Here is a 12,346-nt window from a genome sequence, read left to right on the forward strand (position 1 = left end):
AGGGTTAATAGGAGAGGGGGTGACAAATACAAAAGCAATGATGGATGTGTTTCCTGCCTTCTGTATTCCTCTAAACCTGGGGTTACTCCCACACAGATTACTCACTATGTGAGTGGGATTTTGTTACCTACACTCGCGGGTGCTTGGGAGGGGGGGGGGGGTGCTAGATGCCACGTTACACTTACAGGAGCATCAGATGGCAGCGGCATCACTCACAAATAATATGGCACTGACCTAGATGACCAACATATTTCAGCCAAATCAGCCCCATGTCTAATGTGTATGGGGGCCTCCTGACTCTCCCCCAACACATAATGCATGGGGAGAGACGTTTTAGGCATGTTAGATTTTAACTGCGGAATCTTTTTGTTCTTAAAGAAAAAAGCCGCCATCAGAGGGGTCTGGCAGCAGCTTAGCCCCATGCCGATTATTTGTGTGTATTGGGCAGGGGTGTCAAACTGGAGACACTCCAGCTGTTGTGAAACTACAATTTCCATCATGCCTGGAGAACCAAAGCTAAAGCTGTTAAAGGGGCACTCCGGCCAAAAATCTTTGTAATTCAAATCAACTGGTTTCAGAAAGTTATTCAGATTTGTATATTACTTCTACTGAAAAATCTCCAGTCTTCCAGTACTTATCAGCTGCTGCTTGTCCTGCAGGAAGTGGTGTATTCTCTCCAGTCTGACACAGTGCTCTCTGCTGCCACCTCTGTCCATGTCAGGAACTGTCCAGAGCAGGAGAGGTTTTCTATGGGGATTTGCTGCTGCTCTGGACAGTTCCTGACATGGACAGAGGTGGCAGCAGAGAGCACTGTGTCAGACTGGAGAGAATACACCACTTCCTGCAGGACATACAGCAGCTGATAAGGACTGGAAGACTGGAGAGAATACATTACTTTCTGCAGGACATACAGCAGCTGATAAGTACTGGATGCCTGGAGGTTTTTAAATAGAAGTAAATTACAAATCTATAGAACTTTGTGAAATCAGTTAATTTGTAAGAAAAAGATTTTCCCCTTTAAAAAAAGGTCAGGCAAAATAAAATTTCTTACAGCAACTATACACAGAGGCCAAGGGTAGAGGCATGGCCGATGATCAGATTTCTAGTTAGATGTAGCCAAATAGGCCAAAAAACGACAGATGGAAGGGAAAGGGGAGAACAAGAGAGAGAAGAAAGAAAAAAATGGACGCCTATTCTTGCTTTTTCCTTGACAAAGAGAATTAATTAAATTAAAGGGGTATTCCGGGCCAGCTGTATAATCCGTGTCTGGCCGGGGAAAGGGTGGAAATAGAAGGCTCCGGTGACTAACCTCTCCGGTTCCAGCGCCGGCTCCCGGATCGCGGCGCCCCGTACTCCCGTGCCGCGGCCGCTTCCTGGACTGAGCTGCGGCTTGAGACATGACGTCTCAAGGCAGCTCAGCCATTCAGCGGTCGTAGCAGAGTCCCGCGTCGGCCGCTGAATGGCTGAGCTGCGGCTTGAGACGTCACAGCTGGCCCGGAGTACCCCTTTAAGGCACAAGAATGGTGGTGGTGGTTCTCCAGCATTAGAAAAACACGGACACTTTTTTAAAGAGACAGCACTGCTCCTGTCTCCAGTTTGGGTGGAGTTCAGTTCTTTTTTTTTTTTGTTTTAATTCTTTGTTTTGAAGTCACAGAAAGGGAGGGACAGACCACAACCGTCCGCTCCACATCACAAACTTATAATGTAGGGTAATAAACAGTGATTTTCTTTAAAAAAGACAGAGGATAGAAGGAGGGGAGAGGGGGGGGAAGGAGGGGAGAGGGGGGAGGGGGGGAGGGGGGAGGGGAAGGAGGGGATAAGGGGGAGGGGGGAGGGGAAGGAGGGGAGAGGGGGGAGGGGGGGAGGGGAAGGAGGGGAGAGGGGGGGGAGGGGAGAGGGGAAGGAGGGGAGCGGGGGGGAGGGGAAGGAGGGGAAGGAGGGGAGAGGGGAAGGAGGGGAGAGGGGAAGGAGGGGAGAGGGGGGAGAGAGGGGAAGGAGGGGAGAGGGGACCCGGATGTGCCATGCAAGCGTTGCGATCGTCGTCATCTGAGGCCTGGGCAAACCACTCCATCCCGCCCCTATATCAGCTCTGGGGCAGGGGGTCGGTATGCGGGATTTAAGCCGGGCAGAGTCCATTCACCAAGGCAAGGTATTCCGGAGTGCTTTTGAATTCCATCCAAGGATACCATGTGGAGGTGAACTTTGCGTTAGACTCATGGAGAGAGGAAGTCAAGTCTTCCATATGTAGTAGGTCATTGACCTTAGAGATCCAGAGCGAGATCGGTGGAGGAGAGTCCTTCTTCCAATATAGGGGAATACAGACTCTCGCTGCCATTACCAAGAATTTTAACAGTGACTTCTTGTAGGACTTTGTCAGGAGTGAGCAGTGGTGTAACAAGAACAGGGCGGGAGTTAATTCAAATGTCACCTTCGTGATTCTCACAATGATCCTCCGCACCTCATCCCAGAAGGGTGTCAGCACGGGGCAAGTCAAAAAAATATGCAGGTGTGTACCCTCAGCAGTTCCGCACCTCCAGCACACCGGATCCACATCTGGCCAAATAGAGTGAAGCTTGGTAGGCACTCTATACCATCTGGTAAGTAGTTTGTACCCAGCTTCCTGTACACATGGACGACTTGTGGACTAAGGTGAGGACACGGTTTCTCTGAGCTGCGGACAACGTCACTTCCAGGTCCTACTCCCACTTCAGAAGAAACTCAGGGGGCGGTAAGTCGGGGGGGGGGGGGGGGGGGCAATTAACAGGGCATATATGCTCGAGAGGGTATGTCTCAGGGTCCCCTTTTCTAGGCACAGCTCTTCAAAGGCCATGGGGGTGGAGGCATATGAAGTCGCCATTGGCAATGTGTTCAGAAAATGTCTGACCTGGGTAATTCTCCACTGGCCCAAAGGATTGGGCTCCGAGATGTTCCCTAGCCCTGTAGCCAAGATCCACCCCGAACCCTCCCGGAAAGAAGAGAGTCTGAACCTACCCGCCTTCGTCCAGGCCTTGAACAGAAGGAAAGGAGGGGTTCTCCAAGACCGGGAAGCACAGAGATCTATGGGGGAGCATGTGGAAGCGACTGACCGTCGTCGCACATGCCAGAATGGTCGGGCCAATAGTGGGGTGGGAGCGCAGGGAAGAGGTACCGGACGGATGCATCCACGGAAGACAGAACAGGGGCACGTTCGTGCATGACTGTTCCACTCTCACCCACGGCTTTGTGTCCCCGTGTCTGCACCAGTCCACCACCCTCGTCAGAAGCGACGCCTGGTGATATAGTCGCAAGTCTGGCAGACCTACTCCGCCTTGGTATTTTGGGCGACATAGCATGGTGCGTCTAAGACGGGCCGGTTTGTTATTCCAGACAAACTTGATCTGCATAGACGTCACTGCTTTGAAAAAGGAGACTGGGATTCTAGTGGGGATGCACTGGAGGCTGGAGTTCAGTTCTATTGAAGTGAATGGAGCTTAATTGCAAACCACACCTGACCTGGAGACAAGAGCCGTGCTGCCTCTGGAAGAAAGTGGCCATTTTTTTGTAATGCTGGAGATCCCTTTAATCTTTACTAAAGATGAGCATGACTTGAGCATGCTGGAGTCCAATCGTTTGGCATTTGACTCCCGGTGGCTGAAGAAGTTGGATGCCAAACTAAGGCTGCATTTACAGGTTCCGTGTTCTGCACGGGACACAGACGTGGAATGCATGTAACAGACTTGCCCCCGTGTTCTCAAATCGTCGTTGGTCATTTGCTAAAAATTCACAGTAAACAGTTTTTCACCTATTCACCCTATGTGTGTGATGGGCCTAAAGGGGTTATCCAGCGCTACAAAAACATGGCCACTTTCTTCCAGAGACAGCCCCCCTTTTGTCTCCAGCTTGAGCGGGGTTTGGCTGTTCAGTTCCATTAAAGTGAATGGAGCTTAAAGGGGTTCTCCAGCGCTACAAAAACATGGCCACTTTCTTTCAGAGCCAGCACGTCTCTTGTCTCCAGTTCAGGTGCGGTTTGCAATTTAGCTCCATTCACTTCAATGAAACTGAGCAGCAAAACCCAGTCCAAGCTGGAAACAAGAGTGGGGCTGTCTCTGGAAGAAAGTGGCCATGTTTTTGTAGCGCTGGATAACCCTTTTAATTGCAAACTGCACCTGAACTGGAGACAAGAGTCGTGTTGTCTCTGAAAGAAAAGGGCCAAGTTTTTGTAGCACTGGAGAACCCCTTTAAGCTCTATTCACTTTAATGGAACTGAGCAGCCAAACTCCGCCCAAGCTGGAGACAAGAGTGAGGCTGTTTTTGGAAGAAAGTGGCCATGTTTTTGTAGCACTGAATAACCCCTTTAAGCGATCTTAAAACAATTTTTTCAAACGATATATCATTCCTTCTAAACGCTGATTGTTATAAAAAAAAAAAAACACATCGAAATCGTTAATCGTCGATTGGGCGAATTATCGCTTTATGTAAACGCAGCATTACACTGACGATTAGTGACCGAAAAGCTAAAAAGAAACAATCAACAACACACAAAAGGGATTTTTCGTTTTCGTTTCCTGCATTCACATGAAACGATTACAGTTTACATTTGAAAGATTTAACGATTTTTCTCACGATAATCGTCCCATGTAATAGGGCCCTAAGGCTGCCTGGAAAACATGGATACAGACATAGGCCATAGGCTGTATCCAGCAGGACTCCCAGGGCGGCATCCGATGTCTCCAGTCACTTCCGAACAATCGGACTCATGAGCGCGCTCATCTCTAATCTTCACACTGGAGGGATAGGTGAGCCATGTCTCTTGGCAATGAGTCGGATACCATAGCTATTGTGTGCATAGCATCACTCACCAAGACAGACGCAATATTTGGGTGCCTAAACTGAGGTGAAAAACAGAAATGTTCTAAACTGGAGACGTTACAGCAGGGCAAAGACAAGGCCGGTGTCTGCATTATTTTATGTTAGGAACTGTCCAGAGCAGCAGCAAATCCCCATAGAAAACACTTCCTGCAGGACATACAACAGCTGATAAGTACTGGAATATTGGAGATTTTTTAATTGAAGTAAATTACAAATCTCTAGCACCAGTTGACTTGAAAAAAAATTAAAATTCTGAACATCCCCTTTAAGTGTCCATTTAAAGATTAAAAAAAAAATCATCTGCCTCTGTGGAAATGTGCACAGCTCTCAGGGTAAGATACCACATTCAGCTGTCACTGTTGTGTAATACCCAGGCAGCAAAGCATAAGCATGAGGTTGCCTCCTCTTCTATGTAACGTAGCATAACAGTAACCCTTTGGGTCCGGTACAGATGAGCAGTGAGTGACATCTCCTGGTCTAGGTGCCATCTCCTCCGCTCTAGCTGTGAAACGCCGCTGCCCCTTTGTGATGTTATGAAAAATTGCTGATGATGTGATCGCTGGGGACTCCTCATGTGGTAATCCTAAAGCCCTGGGTCCTAAAGAGAGTCAGGTGTCTGCAAGTCTCCTGCGGGCAGAGCATTGACACCGCCGGTGTGGTACATGAAGAAACGCTATATACTATAAACTCTACAAACACTATCGGCTGCCGGACAACACGCGTTCTGTTTATCACACAAAGAGGTATGGCACGGGATAGTCTTCTCTTCACTCTATACCTGGGGCGTCAAACTCACGTCCCTCCAGCTGTTGCAAGACTACAAAGCTTTGGCTGTCCGGGCATGCTGGGAATTGTAGTTTTGCAACAGCTGGAGGGCCGCAGGTTTGACTCTCCCGTCTTACTCTATCTTAGGCCTCATGCACACAGCCAGGATTACACCTCAGTGGGACCTTTAGTTCCATAATTCCATATTGAGGGGTTTTGTGTTTTTCTCCGTCTTTCCACGGTTCATGCTGTATTAAAAAAACACAATGGCACAAATAAATAAGAATAACCTCCACAAATCCTACAGAGAATACAGGGGTCACGTCTTGCTGACCAGTCTAATCTTTGGCTGGTGGGTGGAGCTTAGTCAGGGGTGGGGCTTAATGTGGGGAGGCTCCTGCTGCAGCCAATGGATATGGCCGATCACCTTCATCATATATACAAGAATTCATATATCTCTCTGTTCTCATGGTAAGATGAGGCCAAAAAAGAAAAAAACAAGAATACATTGGTTAGCTGCATACAGCAGCTGATAAGTACTGGAAGACTGGAGATTGTTACATAGAAGTAAATAACAAATATATATAACTTTCTGGTACTAGTTGATTTGAAAGAAAAAATAAATAAGGTGTACTACCGCTTTAATCTCTTGGTGATCAGTCTAATCTTTGGCTGGTGGGTGGGGCTTAGTCAGGGGTGGGGCTTTACAATCTGGGTGGGGGGATATGGATATGGCCAATCACCTGGATCACAAAGACAGGACTTCTTCATAGATTTCTCTGTTCTCATTGTAAGATGGGACCCAAAAAAGGATAAAAGGAAAGATTTTTATTTTTTTTATTTCATTTTCCTGTAAGATAGCATTGCCTTTAGGCCGAGAACGCTTACATAACATAGTGTTGTATGGGGGGGGAAAAATATGTGTGAAAAAAAAGAGAAAAGCACAAAGTAGTAAGTTTAATTTATTATGTAAACTAAAAATGTACAAATTTGGTAAGTTCAGAAGAAACATTAAAAAAATGGAAAAAAAAAAATAGTTTTTGTTTATGTACAAAACTATAAAAACCTGAATTATTTTTTTTTTTATACAATTTTTTTCTTACAATGTACAGGTTTTTTTTCTTAGAATACAAATTATACATAAATAAATGAAATGTTGCCCAAAATAGCAAAAAAAAAAAACCAGGGAAATGAATTGTTAAATTTGCTAAAATAAAAAAAATAATAAAAGGCACTGTTGCCATTAAGAGAGGTGAGCAGAGCAGCTTGTGTGTGCAGCTGGCGGCCTCCTCGCCTCTATCCATGGGCTCACTATGACCTTATTTTTACATCTGAGGAGAACACAAAGAGCTTTTCGCTGGACTTGAGCTCCGATCGGGTTTTCAGAAGCGATACGGCGCGCTTCAATAATTGATAAGCTGTCAGCGCTTTTGGGAATCTGCCTGCAAGCTACCAGTCCATTAGCTTAAATCCATACCTCCAGACGCCCGGCGCAGAACAAAAAGGCATGTGAGTTCTGCATTAACCCTGTCACCCAGGAATCCGGACGCACCAGCAAGGTGCTTGTTCTATCCACATAACACATTGTACCTATAGAAATGCCTCGCTCCGCGATGATCCCTACAATACTTCTGAGCCTGCTGCACGGATCCGTGATGGCAAAGTCAATGAATATAATAGGTGGAAGGTGGAGGGGGGAGGGGTAGCGATGGCCGCTCATGTGCAGTACCACGCTGCCACCTCCAGCTGATGGCAGAACAGGTTCCTACCAAGACTAGAGGAGAGACACAATGTATAATACATGGTGCAGGGTACAGCGCCGCCAGTCATATATGTAATAGGAACAAGGACACACGCCGTCTCCCATCCCTGGAAGATAGAAGGAAAAAATATATAGCTGAGGACTGCGACACTAAGGCCACTTTATTCTATAACCAATCACAGCCTAGGCTGAATGAGGCGGGTGTTGTATCTACAAAGTGCCAATAAAGGGTTAAAAAGTGCCCTATACCATGCGGTAATAATTAGGGATTCATCCTGTCCCCCTCCCTACTCCTGTGTTGTTCTCCCCACCATCCACAGGCTTCACAGCATTTGCTCTCTTATATGAACAGTGTCAGCTGGGCGGGGCTTCACAGCATTTGCTCTTCTTTATGGACAGTGTCAGCTGGGCGGGGCTTCACAGCATTTGCTCTCCTATACGAACAGTGTCAGCTGGGCGGGGCTTCACAGCATTTGCTCTCCTATATCAACAGTGTCAGCTGGGCGGGGCTTTACAGCATTTGCTCTCCTATATCAACAGTGTCAGCTGGGCAGGGCTTCACAGCATTTGCTCTCCTATATCAACAGTGTCAGCTGGGCAGGGCAGAAGGTTCCCCATCCCTGAAGTAAAAGGTAAAGTTTCAAGATCAGTGGGCGTTATGGTAAGATCCAAGAACATGGCTGTGATTGGTCAGGGTCCCAAGCATGTAAATATGCAAGAGAGTCCGGAGACTTCTTCACGAGAATAGCCAGATATCCACACTGATGGTTATTGATTTAAAGGGACAGTGTCATCAGAAAATGACATTGTTTATATGTTAAACTGATTTTTAAAGAGTTTTTGGTGCCTTTTTTTTTTTATTTTCCATTTTCCCCTCTATATTATAAAATAATCCTGATATCTTGCAGTTCTCATTCTCACCACTGGGACTAAAACTAAGCTGAGACTTCCTGTTGTGTCTGTGGTGATAAGAGGAGGCTGCAGTAAAGTGATCTCTACAGCATTGCAGCGTCATGTGACACTAGTAGATAGAGGAGACAATAGCAGCTCCCTGTGGAATGACCTCTTCACAGGTCACAGAGCGCGCTCAGTAATGTCTCATTCATCTCATAGGGACAGAGTCTGTTTGTTGTCCTCTATGTCCATGAGTCTTGCTGTAAAGCATCTCGCTAAATGCTGTTAAGAACAGCCCAGGCAGTATGGCAGCTCCCATATTAATTTAATAAAAGTGAAATAATAAGAGTTAAAGGGGAACTCCGGGTAGAGGTTAAAAAAAATGAAACTTCTGCAGAAGCATATAAGAATACTTACCTATCCATTCCAGTTTTGAAACTACCAAAAATCCATTTGTTTTAGGGGGTTTGTTCTGTTTTGTGTTTCTGTATTTCCTGGTTGAGCAGATGTACTCAGTACTACAGGTTCCAGAATGCAATGCTTTCCCTCAGCTGTCCATCACAGTCCCCCACCCTGCACTTTCCCCGCCCAAAGCTGTTGCAGAACATCTAGGCTGTGTTCACACATTGCAGTTTTTATTGTTACTGAATTATTTGCAGTAATTTATAATTTCATTGTGGTCCCACCCGCACAGCACAGTGTATTCTCTACCTGTAACACCACACAGCACGCTGCATTCTCTCCCTGTAACACCACACAGCACGCTGTATTCTCTACCTGTAACACCACACAGCACTGTATTCTCTACCTGTAACACCACACAGCACTGTATTCTCTACTTGTAACACCACACAGCACGCTGTATTCTCTACCTGTAACACCACACAGCACGCTGTATTCTCTACCTGTAACACCACACAGCACTGTATTCTCTACCTGTAATACCACACAGCTCTGTATTCTCTACCTGTAACACCACACAGCACACTGTATTCTCTACCTGTAACACCACACAGCACACTGTATTCTCTACCTGTAACACCACACAGCACACTGTATTCTTTACCTGTAACACCACACAGCCCACTGTATTCTCTACCTGTAACACCACACAGCACGCTGTATTCTCTACCTGTGATACCACACAGCACGCTGTATTCTCTACCTGTAACACCACACAGCACGCTGTATTCTCTACCTGTAACAACACACAGCACGCTGTATTCTCTACCTGTAACACCACACAGCACTGTATTCTCTACCTGTAACACCACACAGCACACTGTATTCTCTACCTGTAACACCACACAGCACGCTGTATTCTCTACCTGTAACACCACACAGCACGCTGTATTCTCTACCTGTATCACCACACAGCACGCTGTATTCTCTACCTGTAACACCACACTGTATTCTCTACCTGTAACACCACACAGCACACTGTATTCTCTACCTGTAACACCACACAGCACACTGTATTCTCTCCCTGTAACACCACACAGCACACTGTATTCTCTCCCTGTAACACCACACAGCACGCTGTATTCTCTACCTGTAACATCACAGAGCACGCTGTATTCTCTACCCGTAACATCACACAGCACGCTGTATTCTCTACCCGTAACACCACACAGCACACTGTATTCTCTACCTGTAACACCACACAGCACGCTGTATTCTCTATCTGTAACACCACACAGCACGCTGTATTCTCTACCTGTAACACCACACAGCACGCTGTATTCTCTATCTGTAACACCACACAGCACACTGTATTCTCTACCTGTAACACCACACAGCTTGCTGTATTCTCTACCTGTAACACCACGCTGTATTCTCTACCTGTAACACCACACAGCACACTGTATTCTCTACCTGTAACACCACACAGCTTGCTGTATTCTCTACCTGTAACACCACGCTGTATTCTCTACCTGTAACACCACACAGCACACTGTATTCTCTACCTGTAACACCACACAGCACACTGTATTCTCTACCTGTAACACCACACAGCACTGTATTCTCTACCTGTAACACCACACAGCACACTGTATTCTCTACCTGTAACACCACACAGCACTGTATTCTCTACCTGTAACACCACACAGCACGCTGTATTCTCTACCTGTAATACCACATTGTATTCTCTACCTGTAACACCACACCGCACACTGTATTCTCTACCTGTAACACCACACAGGGCGCTGTATTCTCTACCTGTAACACCACACAGAACTGTATTCTCTACCTGTAACACCACACAGCACGCTGTATTCTCTCCCTGTAACACCACACAGCACACTGTATTCTCTCCCTGTAACACCACACAGCACACTGTATTCTCTACCTGTAACACCACACAGCACGCTGTATTCTCTACCTGTAACACCACACAGCACCCTGTATTCTCTACCTGTAACACCACACAGCACACTGTATTCTCTACCTGTAACACCACACAGCACTGTATTCTCTACTTGTAACACCACACAGCACGCTGTATTCTCTACCTGTAACACCACACAGCACGCTGTATTCTCTCCCTGTAACACCACACAGCACACTGTATTCTCTACCTGTAACACCGCACAGCACCCTGTATTCTCTCCCTGTATCTCCACACAGCACACTGTATTCTCTACCTGTAACACCACACAGCACCCTGTATTCTCTCCCTGTATCTCCACACAGCACACTGTATTCTCTACCTGTAACACCACACAGCACACTGTATTCTCTACCTGTAACACCACACAGCACACTGTATTCTCTACCTGTAACACCACACAGCACGCTGTATTCTCTCCCTGTATCACCACACAGCACGCTGTATCCTCTACCTGTAACACCACACAGCACTGTATTCTCTACCTGTAACACCACACAGCACGCTGTATTCTCTACCTGTAACACCACACAGCACACTGTATTCTCTACCTGTAACACCACACAGCACACTGTATTCTCTACCTGTAACACCACACAGCACTGTATTCTCTACCTGTAACACCACACAGCACGCTGTATTCTCTACCTGTAACACCACACAGCACTGTATTCTCTCCCTGTAACACCACACAGCACACTGTATTCTCTACCTGTAACACCACACAGCACACTGTATTCTCTACCTGTAAAACCACACAGCACGCTGTATTCTCTACCTGTAACACCACACAGCACGCTGTATTCTCTACCTGTAACACCACACAGCACACTGTATCCTCTACCTGTAACACCACACAGCACGCTGTATTCTCTACCTGTAACACCACACAGCACCCTGTATTCTCTACCTGTAACACCACACAGCACCCTGTATTCTCTCCCTGTAATACCACACAGCACGCTGTATTCTCTCCCTGTATCACCACACAGCACTGTATACTCTACCTGTAACACCACACAGCACACTGTATTCTCTCCCTGTAACACCACACAGCACGCTGTATTCTCTACCTGTAACACCACACAGCACTGTATTCTCTCCCTGTAACACCACACAGCACACTGTATCCTCTACCTGTAACACCACACAGCACGCTGTATTCTCTACCTGTAACACCACACAGCACCCTGTATTCTCTACCTGTAACACCACACAGCACCCTGTATTCTCTACCTGTAATACCACACAGCACGCTGTATTCTCTCCCTGTATCACCACACAGCACTGTATACTCTACCTGTAACACCACACAGCACACTGTATTCTCTCCCTACCTGTAACACCACACAGCACACTGTATTCTCTCCCTGTAACACCACACAGCACGCTGTATTCTCTACCTGTAACACCACACAGCACACTGTATTCTCTCCCTGTATCACCACACAGCACACTGTACTCTCTAACGATGTAACGATCAGCGGAGGGTGCTGGCGTGCTACGCCGGCGTCTGCTATAGATTTCTTGAATGCGATTTTAATGGACTGAATAAAAGCAAGTTTTAATGGTGAGTGCACTCTCGTTTCTCTTCTATTACAAGTATTGGATGGACTGTGCCTTTCTGAGTAGTTTGCACCACCTGAACTTCAGTCACGCTCTGTTTCCCCAATCACCTGCAAATCCCA

General features: G+C 46.7%; 1 protein-coding gene across 3 annotated transcripts in view; it reads right to left on the reverse strand.

The window, feature by feature from the left end:
- FAAP100 (FA core complex associated protein 100) overlaps positions 1-12,346 on the reverse strand; it is a 58,007-nt gene that overhangs the window by 16,640 nt on the left and 29,021 nt on the right. The gene's annotated exons all lie outside the window — the stretch shown is intronic.

Source organism: Dendropsophus ebraccatus, chromosome 14 (assembly GCF_027789765.1).
Source record: "Dendropsophus ebraccatus isolate aDenEbr1 chromosome 14, aDenEbr1.pat, whole genome shotgun sequence".
NCBI lineage: Eukaryota > Metazoa > Chordata > Amphibia > Anura > Hylidae > Dendropsophus > Dendropsophus ebraccatus.